Source organism: Carcharodon carcharias, chromosome 3 (assembly GCF_017639515.1).
Source record: "Carcharodon carcharias isolate sCarCar2 chromosome 3, sCarCar2.pri, whole genome shotgun sequence".
Lineage (NCBI taxonomy): Eukaryota > Metazoa > Chordata > Chondrichthyes > Lamniformes > Lamnidae > Carcharodon > Carcharodon carcharias.
In genome coordinates this window covers 51294941-51315241 of record NC_054469.1, presented here as the reverse complement: position 1 = coordinate 51315241, position 20301 = coordinate 51294941, and the positions used below count along the sequence as shown (strand labels likewise).

Here is a 20301-nt window from a genome sequence, read left to right as displayed (position 1 = left end):
TCGCCTGCCAGGATGGCATCTTGCTATGGGGAGCGAGAGTCATTGTGCTTCCCAGAGGAAGGCAGCCATTATTGACCAAATTGCATATTGCTCCCCCCGGCATCTCCAGAATGAAAATATTGGCGTGCAGCTACTTATGGTGGCCAGTGATGGATACAGAAATCGAAAACTTAGTCAAGAGCTGCATACAGTGCCAACAAGTACAGAAATTACCTCCTTCTGCTCCACTGCATCCTTGGGAATGGCCAAGAAGACCATGTCCACATTGACTACATGGGGCCTTTTTTGGGTACAATGTTCTTCTTGATTGTAGATACTCATTACAAATGGATGGATGTATACGAGGTAAGATCACTCACGCCACCATAGACAGATTGCATCAGTTTTACGGTACACAGTTTCTCAGAGATAATAGTGTCTGATAATGGAACGGCATTCACTAGTGGGGAGTTCCAAAGATTTACAACTCTCAATGGCATAGCACATGTTAAGACCTCGCCATACCACCCTGCATCCAATGGTATGGCCGAAAGGACATCCAGATATTCAAGTTCAGAATGAAAAACTGGATGGAGACTCTATTGCAACTAGCTTATCACGTTTCCTACACAGCTATAGGATTATGCCACACACGACCGCTGGTATTGCCCTTGCAGAGTTATTGGTGAAGAGATGTTTCAGGGCACATTTGAGTCTCATAAGGCCGAATTTAGTGGGGAGGGTAGAAAGAAGTCAGGAGGCCCAGAAAAATGGACACGATTGCCATTCGTGACTGAAACTTCACTGTTCGAGGCACAGTTTTTGCAAAGGGCTTTGGAGTTGGGCCCAAATGGCTATCAGATGAAGTCAGTGCAGTGACAGGAACCCTGTTCCATCACATATCAGTGGAAGGTCGGATAATTAGGAGGCACATAGATCACCTCAGGAAAAGGGAAACAGATCTACAAGAATAGATGCACCAAGCATTCCCATTGGAGTCTATACCACATGTAGAAGGAACTCCCCTTGGTTTGGAAGTGCCTGTAGGATCCGTTGAGCCTGAGAGAGTCGAAGAAACAAATGTATAGGTTCCTACAGGAGAGCTGAGTGGACAGATAACTCCTGAGAGGGAGGCCTCAGATAAACCATCTGAACTCATAGAGCTACAGCAGTCAACATGTTTGAAGAAGCCTCCTAAGAGACTTAATTTGTAAATATTATTTATGTAAATAGTTGATATATTGTAAAGATTACAAATTGTACTTTCGAGTAAAGGGGGAAGGATGTGGTAATCTGAGGTGCAATACCTCAACACCTTTAAGAGAATGTGAGCAGATTAACCATGTGACTCCATTACCCAACTGCTGTGTAGCATGGGCTATGATGTTAATCAGTAGTTTAGAAGAGGGTCTGGTTGAGGAAGCACGCATTTGTCTTATTGCTTTGTTACTTGTGTAAATAAACAGCATGTGTTTCATCTCATATTGGTCACTGTGTCTGCAGTATATTGTTTGCCAACTCACTCACCATTAGATAGGTGTGCAACCGTGTTCGCTGAGCAAATCGACCCGACAGAAGGAACATAACAGAAACAATAATAGATCCATATCTCATCTGAAAGATGACACTTCCAACATCGATCCCTCCGTACAGCCACTGAAGTGTCACGTTGGAAAATTAGATTAGCTGAGAAAAGGGTGTGAGGAACAGAATGCGGAATTACACTGTGCCCCTTCGCATCAAAGCAGACAGCATACAAATTTCATGCTGCCTGGTAGTGTAAATGAAAGTGCCATGCAGCCCAGGACCAACATTCTGCTGAATAGCTGCACGTCTCACCAGGGAGCTCAGCCATGTGCTGTGGCTAGAACAACTGAAAGCTAACTTGTGCTTCTTAAAGGTGAGAATCATTCTGACTGCGGCAGGTGCTGAAACTGGTAACAAGAAGAGTCCCTAAGCAGAAAGAAGAGTGGCGATGTTGCAATGGCCAGAAAACATACTCAAAGGTTCTCTGATACTGCCCTGGATGCCAGGATGCAGGAAGTAGATAGGAGAGATAGATCCACTTCCCTCAGGTGCAGGTCCAGATAGAAGGCAATGGGAAAAGGTAGCCATTGCAGACAAAGTCAGCCAATGCCGCAGCACAAGTCTTCAACTATTACTGGGATATTGAAGCTGGGCTCCATCATCTTAGAGGATGGGGATATTTGTGGAGTGGTATTGTAAGCAGTGGAGGTAAAAGCATGAAATTACAAAGAGATATTAATAGATAAAGTGAATGGGAAAAACTGTGACAAATGGATTTCAATGTAGATAAATTTGAGGTCATCCACTTTGGATCTAAAATACATGGAAGAGGGTACTCTGTGAACAGTGAAAAGGTAGAAACAGTGTCTTTCAAAAGGACATAAGCAAGTTGGTGGAGTGGGCAGATAGGTGTCAGATGCAGTTCAATGTGGAGAAGTGTGAGGAGATGCATTTTGGTAGGAAGGACATGGACAGACAATATAAAATAAGGAGTGAAATTTTGAAGGGAGTGCAGGAGCGGAAAGACCAGAGTGTATATGTGCATAGATCATTGAAGGTGGCAGGACAGGTGGAGAGAGCGGTTAATAAAGCATATAGTATCCGGGGCTTTATTAATAGGGGCGCAGAGTACAAGAGCAGGGAGGTTATGCTGAATTTGTATAAGGCACTCATTAGACCTCAGCTGGAGTATTGTGTACAGTTCTGGGCACCACATTATAGGAAGGATGTGAACACATTGGAGAGAGTGCAGAAAAGGTTTACAAGAATGGTTCCAAGGATGAGAAACTTCAGCTATGAGAACAGATTGGAGAGGTTAGGACTATTTTTCTTGAAGAGAAGAAGGCTAAGAGGAGATTTGAAAGAGATGTTCAAAATCATGAGGGGGGGGTGAACAGAGTAGATAGGAAGAAGCTATTCCCGTTTGTAAACAGATCAAGAATGAGAGGGCACAGATTTAAAGTGATTTGCAAACAAAACAAATGTGACGTGAGAAAAAACTTTCTCACACAATGAGTGGCTTGGGTCTGGAATGCACTGCCTGGAAGTGTGGTGGAGGCAGGTTCAATCGAGGCATTCAAGAGGGCATTAAGTAATTATTTGATTAGAAACAATGTGCAGGGGTACAGAGAAAAGGCAGGGCAATGGCACTAGGTCATAATGCTCATTTGGAGAGCCAGTGCAAACATGATGGGCCGAATGGACTCCTTCTGTGCCGCTAAAATTCAGTGATTCTGTGAAGTTCCAAAGAGATTTGGAGGTCAAGGTACATGGAAGCGTGAAATGTCATGGACAAATACAGAAAATAATTTTAAAAGGCTAATGGGATGCTGATCTTTTTATACAGAGGATTAGAGTACAAAAGGACAGAAGTCATACTTGAACTTTACAAAAGCCCTGGTTAGATCACACTTGGAGCACTATGAGCAGTTCTGGACACGACATCTTAGAAAGGATCTATTGGCCTTATAGGTCAACCAGAATGACACCTTCGGCAGAATCATCCAGAATTGTATTAAGTGCAGGAGCAAGCGTGAGAAAAGACATTTTAGCCACAGGCTGCACTGGCGCCTTTTTGTCCTCTTCCTGCCTCATAAATTATGCAGTCACGGGAAACACGTTGGATTGCTGGTGGGTGGCCTCCGATTTCCCCGCCATGCCGTTACCTTGCTGCCATTCTACCTTTTCACCATTCACAGAGAACTGCTTCTTGCTGCCTTCTCACTCCAGGCACCATATTTAAACTGCAGCTGCACGTACCATTATCAACGCTTGAAGGCCAGGAATGCTCCAGTGAAGTCATGACCCTAAAAGCCAAGAAGAGTGAAGTTTCACTGGCGCATCCCTGGGACACCTTTTGGGCACCGTGGAGGCCCGCTGCAATGACCCCTCACCCTGCTCTGGCCGCAGGAGGCCCATCAGTCTCACCACTTGGGAGGCAGTGGCAGAGGTTGTCAGTGCCAATGTTGTACACAAGAGGTCAGCCCTCCGGTATGGAAAAAGGATGAATGATCTCATCTGTGCTGCCAGGGTAAGTCAACAGTCTCATCACTCTAAACTCACACACTCACAAGGCCATCACACATTCACTGGCATCTCACTCACTGCCAGTTCAAGGGACATCACTCACTCTCTCATACACACCCTCATAACTCCATCTGGCCTCACCTCAACTGAAGATTGCCTCCTCATCTCATCCATGGCTCCACACAGGCACACCTGGCTTCCTTCTCATTTGGCCTGGAATGCGCCTTGCTCACAGACTCTCCTTCTGTCTTTATGCAGGACAAGATCACGCACAAAAAAAGGGAGAGGTCCCAGACCAGGGGCGGAGTGCTGGACAATGAGGCCCTCACTCCGCTCGAGAGTTGTATCCTCATGAGCCAGCTTGCCTTGTCTGGCCAGTGCATAGGCCTCATCGCCAGCATCTTCACCTTCAAGGACCTCTTCACCCTCATCCCCTTCAACATCCTACTCTTCAGAGGAGATGTGCAGCTCTTCTATCTCCTCCTCAGCCAGGTCCTCCCCCCGTTGCAGTGCCAGGTTGTGTAGTGCACAGCAAGCTACAATGAAGTGTCACACCCTGTGGGTACCCAATGGGGTATTGCATTGCAGTGCTGCACCTGGCCTGTGGAGGCACCGGAACCTCATTTTCAAAATGCCTATCGTTTGCTCCACCGAGGTCCGGGTTACGGCATGAGGCTCGTTATACCGTCTCTCTGCTGCAGTCTGAGGCCACTGCATGGGCATCATCAGCCACGTCCTCTGAGGGTAGCCCTTGTCCCCAAGGAGCTAACCCTGCAGCCTCTGTGAACCATGGAAGATGTCAGGGATCTGAGAACTGCTGAAGATGTAGGAGTCGTGGACACTCCCTGGGAATTGTGCAAAGACCTGTAGGATGTGTTTGTGGTGGTCGAAGCCCATGCGGTTGACGTACTTGACTGCTTGTTGCCATGGAGAACTAAGCATCACAAGAGTGCAGTCAATTGCACCCTGCACCTGTGGAAAACTAGAGATCTGTGCAAATCCCAGCGGTCTTGCATGATTCCGGTCAAAATTCACAAAGTGTGTGCCTTCGCGAAGATGGCATCTATTACCTCCTGAATACACTTGTGTATGGGGGCTTGTGAGATCCCACACAGGTCACCTGTGGAGCCCTGGAAGGAGCCGCTGGAGTAAAAAAAATGAACGCCTCAGTCATTTTCACGGCCACTGGCAGTGGATGCTCTCCATGTTCCTGTGGTGCCAAATCCTACAGCAGGTGGCAGATGTGACCAACCAGTTCCCTGGACATGCGCAGTCTTTGGCGACACTGGCTGTCAGTCACCTGCAGGAATGACAAACGCTGTCTATAGATCCTGGATCTAGCAAGACGCCTACAAGCACGGATCTTCAGCTACATGTGCAGCTGGCCCTGCCACCCCTTCATCTTGAGAAATGTGCTCCTCCCATTGGCAAGCCAAGCACCTCCATCGCACTCTTCTCTTTTTTTCCTGCACCCTTTAGCCATCAGGCATATCGCTAGATCCCCCGGCTCCATGATCCTGATGTTCTCCTTCCACAGGATCAAAGAGAGAGACGCATGGGTTAGTATATGTTTCCTAAGGACCTCTTTTGGTTAAGTCAGAAGGCCCCTTCACTCATGCAGGCCACCACTTGGATGGCCAGTGTGTAGTGCACTTCATGGCTATCTGAAACCCCACCCACCTCTGCCCCGCTCCACTTGACAGATTGGCAACAGCTTCGGCCACTGGACTGCATACTGTGCTCTCAGCTCAGGCACAGGCATTCTCCTAAGCCAGACTGCAAGGCTGTACTGATAGCTTGAAACATGAGGGATATTGGTCCAAACCTGAATAAAGACATTGCAAGGGACTGTGAGCACCTCTATCAGTGACTGCACCATGGCTACCTTTCGCAAGAGGGCTCTACAACTCGCCCAGTCGGCCAATTGCTCTGGTGCCCCCTAAAACGCACATTAATTTGCAGTCTGTGCCCGAGGGGTGAAAGGTTCTGGAACATTTGGTGGCACTTTCATGCTTTTGCATTGCGTGAGTGGGCAGAAAAGGCCCAACTCCAAGCACCTCAATGGAGCTGCAACTGCATAGTCTCAGCTGTGGAAGAATCCTAACTTTTGACAAGCTTTTCCAACTGAGTGGCTGCGTCCCTCACTCTCAGCCCCGCTCTCCATCCCCACCCACCTGGCATGTGCTTGTGTACTTCCTTCAATCTGTGCTGCCTTGCACCTCCCGCCCCATCGGCCCCACCAGCAATGGAGCCATTGCCCCAGCACCGCACTGAAAGCCAGCTTGGAAAAAGTGACTTGCATGTGCACCACCCCTTACCCCAAGTGCATGGCTCCTCTTCCTTGATATCCTCTGGGCGATTGTCACAAGCGCTGCGCAAGGTTGTGTGCACTCACCTCCAAGTTCCACTCGAACTTCAGCTCTCCAGGTGCACGCCTTCCAAAGGCAGTCGTAAGTCACGCTGTTCTGAAATGATGCCGAGGTGGGCAGTAAATTGGACGTGGGGGGATGATTCTGGCGTGCAGCCACAATAATGAGATGCAAATGCATTAAAATTAAGTTCCCGACGTTGGACAGAAGGAAACGCGGCCAACCAGTGATGGGCGGAGCGGACGATTGCAAACTGGTTTCACAATGCCATAAAACTGATTTTTGGCCTTCTCGCCATATTGTGCTCTTATGCCCGCCATGACGCCCGCTGCCAGTGGGAACAGACCATTCCAGCCCTTGACTCCAAACATTAAATTACAAGAAAAGATTATGCAATCTTTTTCGAGCTTAGATGTTTAAGGAGTGATTTGATTGGCGTTTTCAAGATGTTCTGGACAGCAGGTGCAGTAGATAAAAAGATCACAAGGCCATAAGACGTAGGAGCAGGAGTAGGCTATTCGGCCCATCGGGCCTGCTTCGCCATTCAATGAGATCATGGCTGATCTGGTAACCCTCAAATCTACTTTCCTGCCTTTTCCCCATAACCTTTGATCCCCTTCCTGATTAAGAAGCCATTCTTCCTCGTTGTGGGGACCAGGATCACTGGGAATAGTCATAAAATTAGAGCCAGACCTTTCAGGCATGAAATTAGGAAACTCTTCTGCACATAAAGGGTGGTTGAAGTTTGAAACTCTCTTCAGCAATTGGCAATTGATGCTCAGTTAGGACCTTACTATAAGTATGAGACTGACAGATTTTTATAACCAGATGTGTTAAGGCATGTGGAGCAAAGGCTGGATTTTGTGCTCCGTGTCAGCAGGTTACCCACTGCCTACCTGCCCACCGCTGTGGAAGGAGTAATATCAGGTGTCCCTCCTGCTAGTGGGCCAATTGAGTCCCTTAAGGGGAAATTCTGTCCATTTCAGGGTTTCTCTCTTGCCACCATCAGCATCTATCTGGCAGTGGTAGAGGCCCTCACTAAGTGGCCAGCCCAGCAGATTTCCCTGTGCTTGCTGATGGTGGGCCAGGGAGGGTCTCTCATTTATGCTCCCCCAAGTTGTATCACCTCAGGTTGCCCTCCCATAATGGCCTCCCAAACCCTAGCCCCCAGCTCTCTTACCGACCCCTCTCATTGACCATTGACCCTCCCCCCGGCCCAATGGCACAGCCTAAACACCTACGAAGTTCCAATCCATTGCAGTTTGCCTCCTCATCATCCAGATGCACTACCGGCAGTGACCACCGCCCTCCCGGTGGGGCTACCAGTACATAAAGCTGCTGGCCTTTGATTGGCAGCAGCTATTTTAGGTGGAATTCCTGGCCCTGAGGGGTGGAAATCCTGTTTCCAACCTCATAAATGACTGAGGTTGGCTTTCTTCCCCTGGTTGGGGTTTTCCCCCTGACCTTTTAGCTAGGGAGGCAAGAGCAGAGACCACAGACCCTGGAAAATCCAGCCCATGAAGTAAAGTCACAGATCAGCCATGACCTCATTGATTGGTAGAGCAAGCTCAAGAGGCTTATTCATCTTCCTATAAAGTTGGTTTGAAATGTTTTTTTTGTAATGACTTTTATTTCAGCATTGCAGACAAGGGACTGCTGTGGTATTTAAACAGTGGGATGGTGAGCTGTGAAACTGTTGTACAATGGGGATTTGGGGTTGTATTCAGTGGAACCGTGCCAAATGAGATGATCATGGGCAGTCCAGCTGGAGAAGAGATGTGCTGGCAACCTCCTCCCTTCACCCTGCCCCTCCCCTTCCTCTTCCTGCTCCTTCTTCTCCTTTTTCTCTTCCTTCTCCTCCTACTCTTGAACTACTTGTTGTTTCACTGATGGCAAGGGCTGTGCCCTCATAGCAGCCAGGTTGTGGAGGATACAACAAAGCTCCATGAATCAGGACACATGCTGCAGTGAATACAGCTGACTTCCTGCAAACCGGTCAGGCAGTGCAGCCACTGCTCGATCACCCTGATGCTATGTTCTATTATATTACGTATATCCAGGTTTGGGCTGACAAGTGGCAAGTAACATTCGCATCACACAAGTGCCAGGCAATGATGATCTCCAACAAGAGAGAATCTAACAATCGCCACTTGATATTCAATGACATTAGCATTGCTGAGTCCCCCACTATCAACATCCTGGGGTTTACCATTGACCAGAAACTGAACTGGACTAGCCATATAAATACCTGTGGCTACAAGAGACTAGGAATCCTGTGGCAAGTAACTCACCTCCTGACTCCCCCAAAGCCTGTCCACCTTCTACAAGACACAAATCAAGAGTGTGATGGAATACTCCCTACTTTCCTGGATGAGCGCAGCTCCAACAACACACAAGAAGCTTGGCACCATCTAGGACAAAGCAGCATGCTTGATTGGCACCCCATCCACAAACAAACAGTGGCAGTGATGTGTACCATCTACAAGATGCACTGCAGAAACTCACCAATACTCCTTAGGCATCACCTTCCAAATCCACAACCCATATAGAAGGACAATGGCAGCAGACTTATGGGAACACCACCGCCTAGAAATTCCCCTCCAAGCCACACACCATCTTCACTTGGAAATATATCACTATTCCTTCATTGTCACTGGGTCAAAACTCCTGGAACTCCCTTCCTAACAGCGCTGTGGGTGTACCTACACCACATGGTCTGCAGCAGTTCAAGAAGGCAGCTCACCACCACCTTCTCAAGGGCAAAAGGGGATGGGCAATAAATGCTGGCCCAGCCAGCGAAGCCCAAATCCAATCAATGAATTTTTAAAAAGTGGCCAGATCTGAATGCTTGAATCAGAACCATGGGCTTCTCCACCATTTCCTGCAGATTCCCCTACTCTTCAAATCACCGAGCACTCCTCAGTCAGAGCCAGTGATATTCAATCAGCAAGCAACCCAGTGGTGATTGGTACTGTGATTAATTACTGTATTCCAAAGAAGAGACACATTGGACTCAAAATATTAACTCTGTTTCTGTCTCCACAGATGCCACCAGACCTGCTGAGATTTTCCAGCACTTTCTGGTTTTATTTCAGATCTCCAGAATCCAGATCATTTTGCTTTCATCATGGTAGCAATTGATGATCCCTTTAAATTGCACTGGTTGGGGATTCTTCCTGCTGCTGAATACATGAGTAGTTGTGCTTGTTTAAGAGAAGGTGTTAGCTGGAGCAGTAAGGTTGAAAATGGCAGTGCTGGCAGTGTTCAAATCAGTGTTATATGCTGACTGATGTCACGCTCCATCTCTTCCAGCGCACCCTCCTAACACCCAAACACCCTCAACAAGATGGTGTTCGGCCTGGGCCATGCCAGAAGTGTGCGCATGTGATGCGGACACCATTTTTGTACCTAAGGACAACTGTGACAAACAGACACCATGGAATCCAATTTTGTGGCCTGTGTTCATAAGTCCCTGGAGTGAGTTTGTACCCGGAACCTTCTTGCTGCAGGGGCAAGGGCACCACCAACTGAACCAGGGTTAGCACCAATAGGAAGGGTATTACAGGAATACAGCTTTAGTTTTCATTATGGGGAGATTTATAAATGATATTCCCTGAATTTTGGAATGAAATATTTTCTTAAATTAGTTGGCATAATACGCAGTGAATGGTTAGAGCTGTTTATCGTTAAAAGCTGCTGGCAGTTCCTCTGAAGCAGTACTTTCCAAGTGATATGCAGAACCAGTTATAGCTCAGGCTGCCACAGCTTCCTTTTATTGAGTTGTGGAACCAGATGCTGCCACTTCCGTTTCCATCAGCTGCTCTGCAAGAAATGAAATAGTCACAGAATTCTTTTTCTTTTAACTACAATCCACTGAACAACCTGGAAACTGAGAAAAAAAGGAATCAGAGAAACAAGAAATGGTGCACAAAGCAAACTAAATCGGGTGCCAGATTTTCAGTCATCCATGGGGGTGAGGTCAGGTGTGGGCACGTTTTGAAAATCGTGCACTCTGATGACATCAGTGGTTCCTGACACCTTAGGGACACGATGCAATTTTCAGAGGAAGAGCGAAAGGTGGGGAGCTGACAACCCACACACCTCTAATTTACAGCTTGTTGAGTTTGTCGTAGAGCTTGTTATGGGTCTGGGGAGTAACGGCTTGGAATTTTCATTTGAGAAGCATGGGGAAAAAAGAGGATCTGGGACAGGTAGAGTCTTGCTGTCAGGGACACAGCCGGATGCTCAATGCTATTTCAGCTCACAAAGTTCCACATATTTTGTCCGTGACTCTGTTTCTCTCCTCGGTTCCCCAAATTAAATGCAGTGTTGTATAAAATGGGAGATTTAAACTCAGATATTGAGCCAGCGGCACAGTGTTGCCCTCACTGAGAGGCTAGTATTCCTATTCAGCGTTTGGGAGTCTTGAGAGGGACTTGAGGCTGCTGGCATCACTTGAGCATCAGGGGTGGGTGGAGGAAGCCCTGGTGAACCAATGAATGGCAGCTGAGGGCATTGGGGTGGGAGCAGGCTACTCTGACATTGGGCAGAGTGGCCAGGAGCAGCTTCAGCAAAGACATCCTCCTGGTCAGCAGGAGGTCAGAGGAGCACAGCAAGCGGCTGCAAGGAGAAGAAGACGATATCCAGGATATCAGGTGTGCCATCCAGGAGTTAACTACCCACAAACGACAGAGCACCAGTGTCGTAGGAGACTGTGCCTATCCAGACAATTGGTCTCGGATGTTTATGCTCTGGTCCATAATGACCTGATGCCCTACCTGCAGCCAGCAAGAACTTCATGCATTCAGATTGTTCCACAAATTGTTCCACAAATTAGCTGCTGGCCAGGGTGGCATCTTGAAGTCAGCAGCTTATCATACCACGAGGCTGGTTACAGGTGCCCTGTTCCAGCGGGCAGGGGCTACATCCATTTTGAGATAAAATAAAAGCAAAGTACTGCAGCTGCTAGAAACCTGTAATAAAAACAGAAAGTGTTGGAAAAACACAGCAAGTCTACTTAAGAATATAAGAAATAGGAGGGCCAGGAGTAGGCCATTCAGCCCTTTGAGCCAGTTCATGGCTGATCTTCTACTTCAACACCATTTCCTGCACTATCCCTGTACCCCTTGATGTTTTTGATATGTAGAAATCTATCAATTTCTGTCTTGAACACACTCAATGACTAAGTCTTCACAGCCCTCTGGGGCAGAGAATTCCAAAGATTCGCCACACTCCGAGTGAAGAAATCCCTTCACATCTCAGTCCTAAGTGCTCTGCCCCTTATTCTGAGGTTATTTCCCTTGGTTCTAGACCCCCTCCCTCAACCAGGGGAAACATCCTTCCTGTATCTACCCTATCGAGTCCAGTAAGAAATTTGTATATTTGAATGAGATCACCTTTCATACTTCTAAGCTCCACAGAACAAAGGCCCAGTCTATTTAATCATCCCTCAAGGGATGATCACGCTATCCCAGAAATTGGTTTGGTGAACCTTCTTTGCACTGCCTATATATCTTTCCTTAGGTAAAGAGACCAAAACTGCACACAGTGCTCCAGATGTGGTCTCGCCAAGCCTGTATATAATTGCAGCAAGACATCTTTACTCCTCTACTCAAATCCTCTTGTAATAAAGGCCAATATACCATTTGCCTTCTTAATTGCTTGCCGTACTTGCATGTTAGCTTTCAGTGACTCATGAACAAGGATACCCAAGTCCCGTTGATGTTCAACACCTCCCAGCCTCTCGCCATTTAAGACATAATTTGAATTTTGGTTTTTCCTACCAATGTGGATAACCTCACATTTCCCCACATTTCAATCCATCTGCCAAATTTTTGCCCACTCGCTTAGCCTCTCCAAATCCCCTTGAAGAGTCTTTGCAATCTCCTCACAACTCACATTTCTGCTCAGTTTTGTTACATCTGCAAACTTGGAAATATTACCTTTAATCCCCACATCAAAATAATTGACTTGGATTTGAATAGCTGAGTCCCAAACATTGATCCTTGCAGTACCTCACTAGTCACAGCCTGCCAACCTGGAAATGACCTATTTATCTGGCAGCATCTGTGCAGGGAGAAACAGAGTTAACATTTCAAGTCCAATATGACTCTTCATGAGCTCTGCCAGTGATGGAACAGTTGCATTTAAAGGCGTCACTCTCAGATGTAACATTGCAATGTGTATGTCTTGCTTGGCCTGTTTACATTTGAGAATTAGGGATTACACCATGTGAATCATTTGTTCAGCTAGGCCGCTAGATCTAGGATAATGAGGAGAAGAAGTAGTGTGATCGATATTCCACTTCTCACACATATCCTGAAATTACTTACCATCTAAGCACACCAAATAAACTGAAAGTAGCACTTAGAGTGTGTGCGACAGTTATGCTTGCTGTATTGTGCAATTGTCGAATAATAGGATACTTGGTAAAGTAGTTGACGATGACCATGAAATCAGTGCCATGGACATGAAAGAGGTCAGATGTAATTTTGGACCAAGGATGGGTAGGAACTTCATGTGGAATCAGTGTTGCTTTGTGCTGACTTGGCATATGCTCTTGATGTGCCTCACATGTCTTGATGACAACTTCAATGTCATTGTTCATACCTGGCCAATAGATTGTCTCTTTTACGAGCCTTCTCATCCGATCTACGCCCATGGGTGAGTGGTGAAATTGTTTAAGAATAATATCAAGTCACAAAGGTTCTGGTATGGCAACCTGACTCCCATTAAAAATGACTCACCAAGAGATCCTAGCATGTCAGTAAGGCCAAAATGGTGTCATGGGTTCATGGACATGCTAAATTGAATCAGGCCATCCTTCAATAATGGTTTTCCACATGTTCTGTAATGTGGAATCTTTTGCCATTTCTGCTTGTAGTTGCTGGCATTTGCATTGCACAAAATGTACCAGATCAATTGACAAACTTGCATTCTCCTGCAAGTGTAGTGTTGTAGCTCACTTGAAACTGCCAATTTTGTCAAAACATTCTGGATATTTCAATGTTAGAACATGAACCAAGGTGATAAGTGAAGTTTCTGAGTTTGATCTGCCATATGAGGTCTGACTGATTCCATGGATTGTCGCTAATGCATGGTCATGGCACGCCAGTAGACTTACAATCACTGGGCCGTTAGTTTCCACTATGTAAAACACCTATGACACCCAGGAGGATGATTGTACTTGCCCACCAGCACTATGGATCCTATGTTAATTTCAATAATTGTATGTTGAGGGAAGAATGAGTATGAAGCTAGCCTGTACCTTAAAACAGGTTTATTTCTAAGACAACAAAGTAAAGTCATAGATTCTCCAAATTCCAACCAAACACTCAGAATGAACTGGTTTACATTCTCTTACAATGATTCCCTAACCCTTCCCCAGTTGGGAACAGCTGTGCTAAATTACCAATTTAAAGCACGCATTTCATTGCAACACAAATTCAACATTAACATCCTGCACATGGAATAAGTGAACCATTGTACACTGAAAGTTTCACAGTAATAGGTTTTGCCATGGTCTTCCATGTCTTTGGATACATGTCTTTTAGAGTCCGCAGAGATACTATGTTGGCACTTGCCCTTGTGTCAATCCTGGCCAATAACCAACTGTCATAGGGCAGGTAATTTGAATCTCGGCAAACATCTTTTATGATGTGACAGTATTTATGTTTTCCATGAGATTGATGGTGTAAAGCATGTGTTCACCATTCTTCATCTCATCGTGCACATCATTGTCATGTTTTAGCTCATCAATCACCTCATGTGTATCCTCCTGACATGATAGCAGATGGTCATTCTTATTGCTTGAAGATACTTGTTGTGCATAGTCTGTTTGGATCAGTGCACGGCTCTTTGTAGCTACATCAGCCGTTGCTCTAGTGCACTGCTGCTGCCAATGGCCCTTTCTGCCATGTGCTTTGCAGAATTGATGGAAAGCTGGGCAGTTCCTTGGTGCATGCAAAAGTTTACTCATTCCACGTGGTTTGCTAGGTTTGAATGTGCTAGTAAGTGTGTTAACAATTGGGTTTTACAACCATCTATAAGGCAATGTCAGGAATGTAATGGAATGCTCACCACTTGCCTGGATGAGTGCAGCTCGCACAACACTCAAGAAGCTAGACACCATTTAGGACAAAGCAGCCCACTTGATTGGCACTACATCCACAAATATTCACTCCCCCCACTATGACGCATAGTGGCAGCAGTGTGTACCATCTACAAGATACACTGCAGGAATTCACCAAGGCTCCTTCGACAGCACCTTCCAAACCCAGATAGATGGGAACACCACCATCTGGAAGTTCCCCTCCAAGTCACACGCCATCCTTACTTGGAAATATATTGCCGTTCCTTCACTGTTGTTGGGTCCAAAATCCTGCAACTCCCTTCCTAACAGCACTGTGGTTGTACCTACAGCACATGGGCTGCAGCGGTTCAAGAAGGCAGTTCACCACCACCTTCTCAAGGGCAACGAGGATGGGCAATAAATGCTGGCCTAGTTAGTGAAGCGCACATCCCATTAATGAATTTTTTAAAAAGTATCTGTAAGATTTGTTGATGTGAGAGGATTGCTTCATACTTGTGTCCATCCTTGAGTAGGTTTTCAGTGCTATACATTTTCAGTTTGTCTACATTTCTTTCTGGAATGCTTCTATGGGAGTGGAAACAATTCCAAGGGAGTGGAAACGATCACCAACTCAACAATTCTGCCTGCTAGTTCTGCATTTGAAAAATCACAGTATGTACCTTTTCTCTGCATCTGCATCTGAAATGGATTATAAATTCTATAGGCTGTTGTCAAAATGACATGAACTCTAGTTGATCAATACAGAAGTTTAACCTGATTCTGAATTAGTCTCCCAATGCGGTCCATATCTTTTGAAGTTCCTTTAGCTCTTCTTCTGTTAATCCTGACATGTTCAGTCTGTGTAGATCTTTGTTCCCAATTGCTAGGCAAATTTTTATGGCTTGCTTGTCTGGTTCAGACACATCTGAATCAAGAAACCATAGCACCATACCCTGTTTAAATATTCTGAATTCAGATTGTAATCAACTGCAACCCAACTGGGAAATTTTGTGGACATTTTAATAATATCGCTTTGACCTTGCTCCTTGTTTTATTCAATTTATTGTTTAGTAACTCCCAAAGCTGTTACATTGCAACCTTCCCTGGCCCAATTTTTATGATGGTTTTGTTTTTCTTTGTTTTGTTGGACTCTCCCTTGCTACTATTGATCTGGCCTACACCCTGGTCACCTGCCTTTCCCAACTGAGCTAACCCAGTGCTGGTCCTCTTTACCCACTTTCCCACTCACTGAACTGACAGGCTATGCACTGCAATCTCACCACGAGGGACTCCATTGCAGTCTAACCAAAATATCAAGGGTCATCCCTTGCCATGTAGCATGATCTAAGACTGTTCACTATGCTGTGCCTGTAATTAATACTGCTGCCACGCTGTTTGATCACCACTGAACACCATGTCATGTTTTTATAATGATATAAAGGCACCAATCACTCACAAGGGGTTGGGTAAACATGTTGTGGGTTCATTTATTTAGACTCGGCACATGACAATATTTATACATAGGTAGAAAGCCTGAAGACATTAGTAGCAGAGCTTTGTGTGTGTCCTCTGCCAGAAGCAAAAGTGAAACAAGACGAGATCACATGACACACTTTCGTTCTAGCGATGTCATGTTGCTATCCCTTAAAGACATATTTCAACATTCTCAACCTGTCCTGCTACCCTCATTGATTTATGCACATATACACCCACATCCCTCTGCTGTTGCACCCCCTTTAGAGTTGTATCCTTTATCTTATATTGTCTCTCCATGTTCTTTCTACCAAAATGAATCACTTCACATTTCTCTGCCACCTCTGCACACTTTCCACCAACTTGTTTATGTCCCTTTAAAGTTCTATACTGTCCTCCTCATAGTTAACAATGTTTCTAAGCTTTGCATCATCTGCAAACTTTGAAACTGTGCCCTGTACACCACGGTCTAGGTCATTAATGTATATCAGGAAAAGCAAGGGTCCCAACACTGAGCCCTGGGGAACTGCACCACAAACCTTCCTCCAGTCCAAAAAACATCCATTAACCACTACCCTCCGTCTCTTGTCACTCAGCCAATTCCAAATCCATGTTGCTACCATCCCTTTTATCCCATGAGTTATAACTTTGTTCACAAATCTTTTGTGCAGTACAGTATCAAACGCCTTTTGGGAGTTCATGTACACTACATCAATAACATTGCTCACATCAGCCCTCTCTGTTCCCTCTTCAAAAAACCCCAGCAAGTTAGTTAAACATGATTTTCCTTTAAGAAATTCATGTTGGTTTTCCTTAATTAATTTGCATTTGCCCATGTGATTCTGAATTCGTCCCGAATTATTATTTCTGGAATATTCCCCACTACCGAAGTTTAACTGACTGGCTTGTAGTTGCTAAGCTTATCTATAAAATTCTTTATTGAACAAGGGTGTAACATTTGCAATTCTCTAGTTCTCTGGCACCGCCCCTGAGTCTAAGGAAGACTGAAAAATTATAGCCAGTGACTCTGCAATTTTCACTCTCATTTCCCTCAATACCCTTGGATGCATCTAATCCTTACTAATAAAGCTTTACCAATACTAATAAAACTTACTAATACTAATAACATTAGCAATATTGATAAACCCTACTAATAGTCACTGCGATTAAACCTTGCTAGTGGTAATAAACCTTATCAAGAATAGAAGGTAAGACTTACCAGCTACTCACTTGCTACTTGTTACTAATAGTTAATATATTTAATGCTTTTTTAATCTCCCAGTGGTTTAGACTCAGTCCATAAGCAGTAATACTCACCAGCCAATCACCTTACAGCTTTCCTGTGAAGTCACTATTTTGCAAAACTGGGCACTCCTGGCTTTCGCTGCTTCTCACACTCTTGGGGCAGAATTTTCTGTCTGCTGGGTGGGCGGGCCTGACCCAATCTCCAGTGGGTGGGGAGCCAATCCCCGCCGGAGAAGCGGGCCCCACCGCCATTTTATTTGGGCAGGCCAATTAAGGCCTGCCCAGCATGACATCCGGCAGGAAGCACTATGCGCCTCCTGTGCAAGCAGGGGGGGATTCCCCAAAAGCGAGAGCGTGCACAAAAGAGCGTACATATCCCTGAGGCTAAGTGCTGCCTCAGGCAGATCACTGTCAGTTTTAAAAACGTTAAAAATAGAAAAAAAAATCCTTAATATGTCCCCCTCATGTGACAATGTCACATGAGATGGGACATGTTCATAAATTACATTAAAAATTTATTAAACTTTTTAAATCCCTACGTGAAACCTCATCCCGCCGGTGGATGAGGTTTCATGTTTTCCCTATTTGTCGTTGGGGCTCCTGGCTGACCTGCCAACCTTAAGGTTGGACGGGCAGGTCCTTTAATTGTTTCAATGATCCTGTCAATGGCCTCAATTGGCCATTGACAGGTCGGTGGGCGAACAGCTGATTTTGCTGCAGGCCTGCCTTCCTGAAAATTTAAATGGGGCGGGATGACGTCGGGGTTCCCCGACTTTCCAAACCCTCGACCACTACCATATGGAAGGATAGGGACAAGGATAGACACACCACCACATGAAAGTTCCCCTTCAAGCCACTCACCATCCTGACTTGGAAATACATTGCTGTTCCTTCACTGTCGCTGTGTCAAAATCCTGGAGCACCCTTCCTAACAGCACTGTGGGTGTACCTACACCACGTGGACTGCAGCGGTTCAAGAAGGGGGCTCATCACCAACTTCTTGAGGACAATTAGGAATGGGCAATAAATGCTTGCCTAGCCAGTGATGCCCACATCCCGTAAAGGAAGTTTAAAAAATGGGTCTCTCCCTCACACTCTTTTGGCTTCTCGACGTGCCTCTCCCTCTCCCTGTCTCAAACATACGAACATACGAATTAGGAGCAGGAATAGGCCACTCAGCCCCTGGAGCCTGCTCCTCTGCCGTTCAATAAGATAATGGCTGACCTGAACGTAACCTCAACCCCACATTCCTGCCGACCCCCAATAACCTTTCACCCCCTTGTTAATCAAGAATCTATCCAGCTCTACCTTAAAAATATTCAAAGACTCTGCTTCCATCACCTTTTGAAGAAGAGAGTTCCAAATACTCACAACAACACGAGAAAAAAAAATTCTCTTCATCTCTGTCTTAAATGAGCAATCCCTTATTGTTAAACAGTGACCCCCTAGTTCTAGATTCTCCCACAAGAGGAAACATCATCTCCACATCCACCCTGTCAAGACCCCTCAGCATCTTAAAGGTTTCAATTAAGTCGCTTCTTACTCGTCTAAATTCCAGTGGATACAAACCTAATCTGTTCAGCCTTTCCTCATAAGGCAACCTGCCCATTCCTGGTATTAGTCTAGTAAACCTTCTCTGAACTGCTGCTAACGCACTTACATCTTTCTTTAAATAAGCAGACCAATACTGTACACAATACCTCAGATATGGTCTCACCAATGCCCTGTATAACTGAAGCATAACCTCCCTACTTTTGTATTCAATTCCCCTCACAATAAATGAAAGGATTCTATTAGCTTTCCTAATTACCTGCTGTACCTGCATACTAACCTTTTGTGAATCATGCACTAGGACACCCAGATCCCTCTGAATCTCAGAGCTCTACAATCTCTTACCATTTAGTTAATAAGCTTCCTTTTTATTCTTCCTACCAAAATAAACAATTTCACATTTGCCCACTCTTGTGCCCTTTTAGCTTCTTGCCGGGACTCGAAGCCATGTTTTCAAGCGTTGGTGCCTACGATGAGAGAGTGGTTTCTGGTGCAGGTTTTCTCCTGTTACTCCTCAGCTGTTACTCCTGCTACTCAGTGTGGTAGGTTTAACCATATGGAGTGGCGTGAGGGAAGGGGTACTGTTGGTGGGTTGTGGAGGTCCTTGAGAAAGGGCAGGCTTGGGTTGGAGTAGACCTTCTCCAGTATCTTGCCTGTTGCAATTACCCTCCTCGGTAGGGGGCTGGGGCAATGGTGCTGAGACCTGGGAGCCAGAAGAGGTGAGTTGGTTGAAGATTACGTATAATGATGCGCATTGTTGAGATGAGTTGCACATTGATAATGTGTAATCAAGTCTTCACATTAACCACTTTCATTGAAAATTGCTTTCAAAGGAATCTCAAAGCTGGGGCAATTTTCCTTGACCTCACTGCAGCATGCGATACAGTCTGACACATTGGCCTATTTATCAAAACCTCAAGAGTTTTCCCTCCCTGGGGCAGATGGTTCAGGGTTCGTTGGGTGACAAGCCTAGAACCTGGAGGAAACAGAATGGGATACCCCAGGGGTCTATCATAACCCCAATTTGTTTATTATTGACCTACCCCAACCTGGTTCTGGAGGTTTATCTATCCAGGTGACATCTGCTGTGGCAAACAGGCTCAGACTTTCCCTAAACTGGAAGATGCACTAAATGACAATATTGCAAAGCTGGGCAACTACTGCCTCAAACCAAGCACCAGCAAAACCGTTTCTAGCACATTCCACCTCACAATGCCAGTGTTAAGAGGGAACTGGATATCACCCTGGATGGCCAGAGACTGAAGCACAATCCCCACCTTGTTTATCTAGACATCATCCTTGACAGAACCCTCACGTACAGATAGCACCTCATCAAGACTGCAGAAAAAATTAAAAGCTGCAATAATGTCCTCAGCAAACTGGCCAATACCTCATGGAGATCACAGGACAATATCCTAAGGACCAATCCGCTCACACCAAACTTATCAATGTGCAACTCAACTAAACAATGCACATTATCACAGATACTCTTTGAACAACTCACCTTCCCTGGCTCCTAGCCCTAAGCAACAATGCCCCAGCCCAACCCCACCAACCTCC

The 20301-nt window shown here is 45.6% G+C and overlaps 1 long non-coding RNA gene across 2 annotated transcripts; it reads right to left on the bottom strand.

Annotated features, from left to right (window-relative positions):
- Nucleotides 1-9710: 9710 nt before the first annotated feature.
- LOC121276512 lies at nucleotides 9711-17342 on the bottom strand. Of its 2 annotated transcripts, none has more exons than XR_005942670.1 (3): nucleotides 17263-17342; nucleotides 11180-11374; nucleotides 9711-10223 (listed from the first exon to the last, which is right to left on the bottom strand). It is a non-coding gene; the product is annotated as an uncharacterized LOC121276512 (long non-coding RNA). The 2 variants fall into 2 exon arrangements; XR_005942671.1 differs by having other exon boundaries at nucleotides 9711-10218.
- Between the last annotated feature and the right edge of the window lie 2959 nt (nucleotides 17343-20301).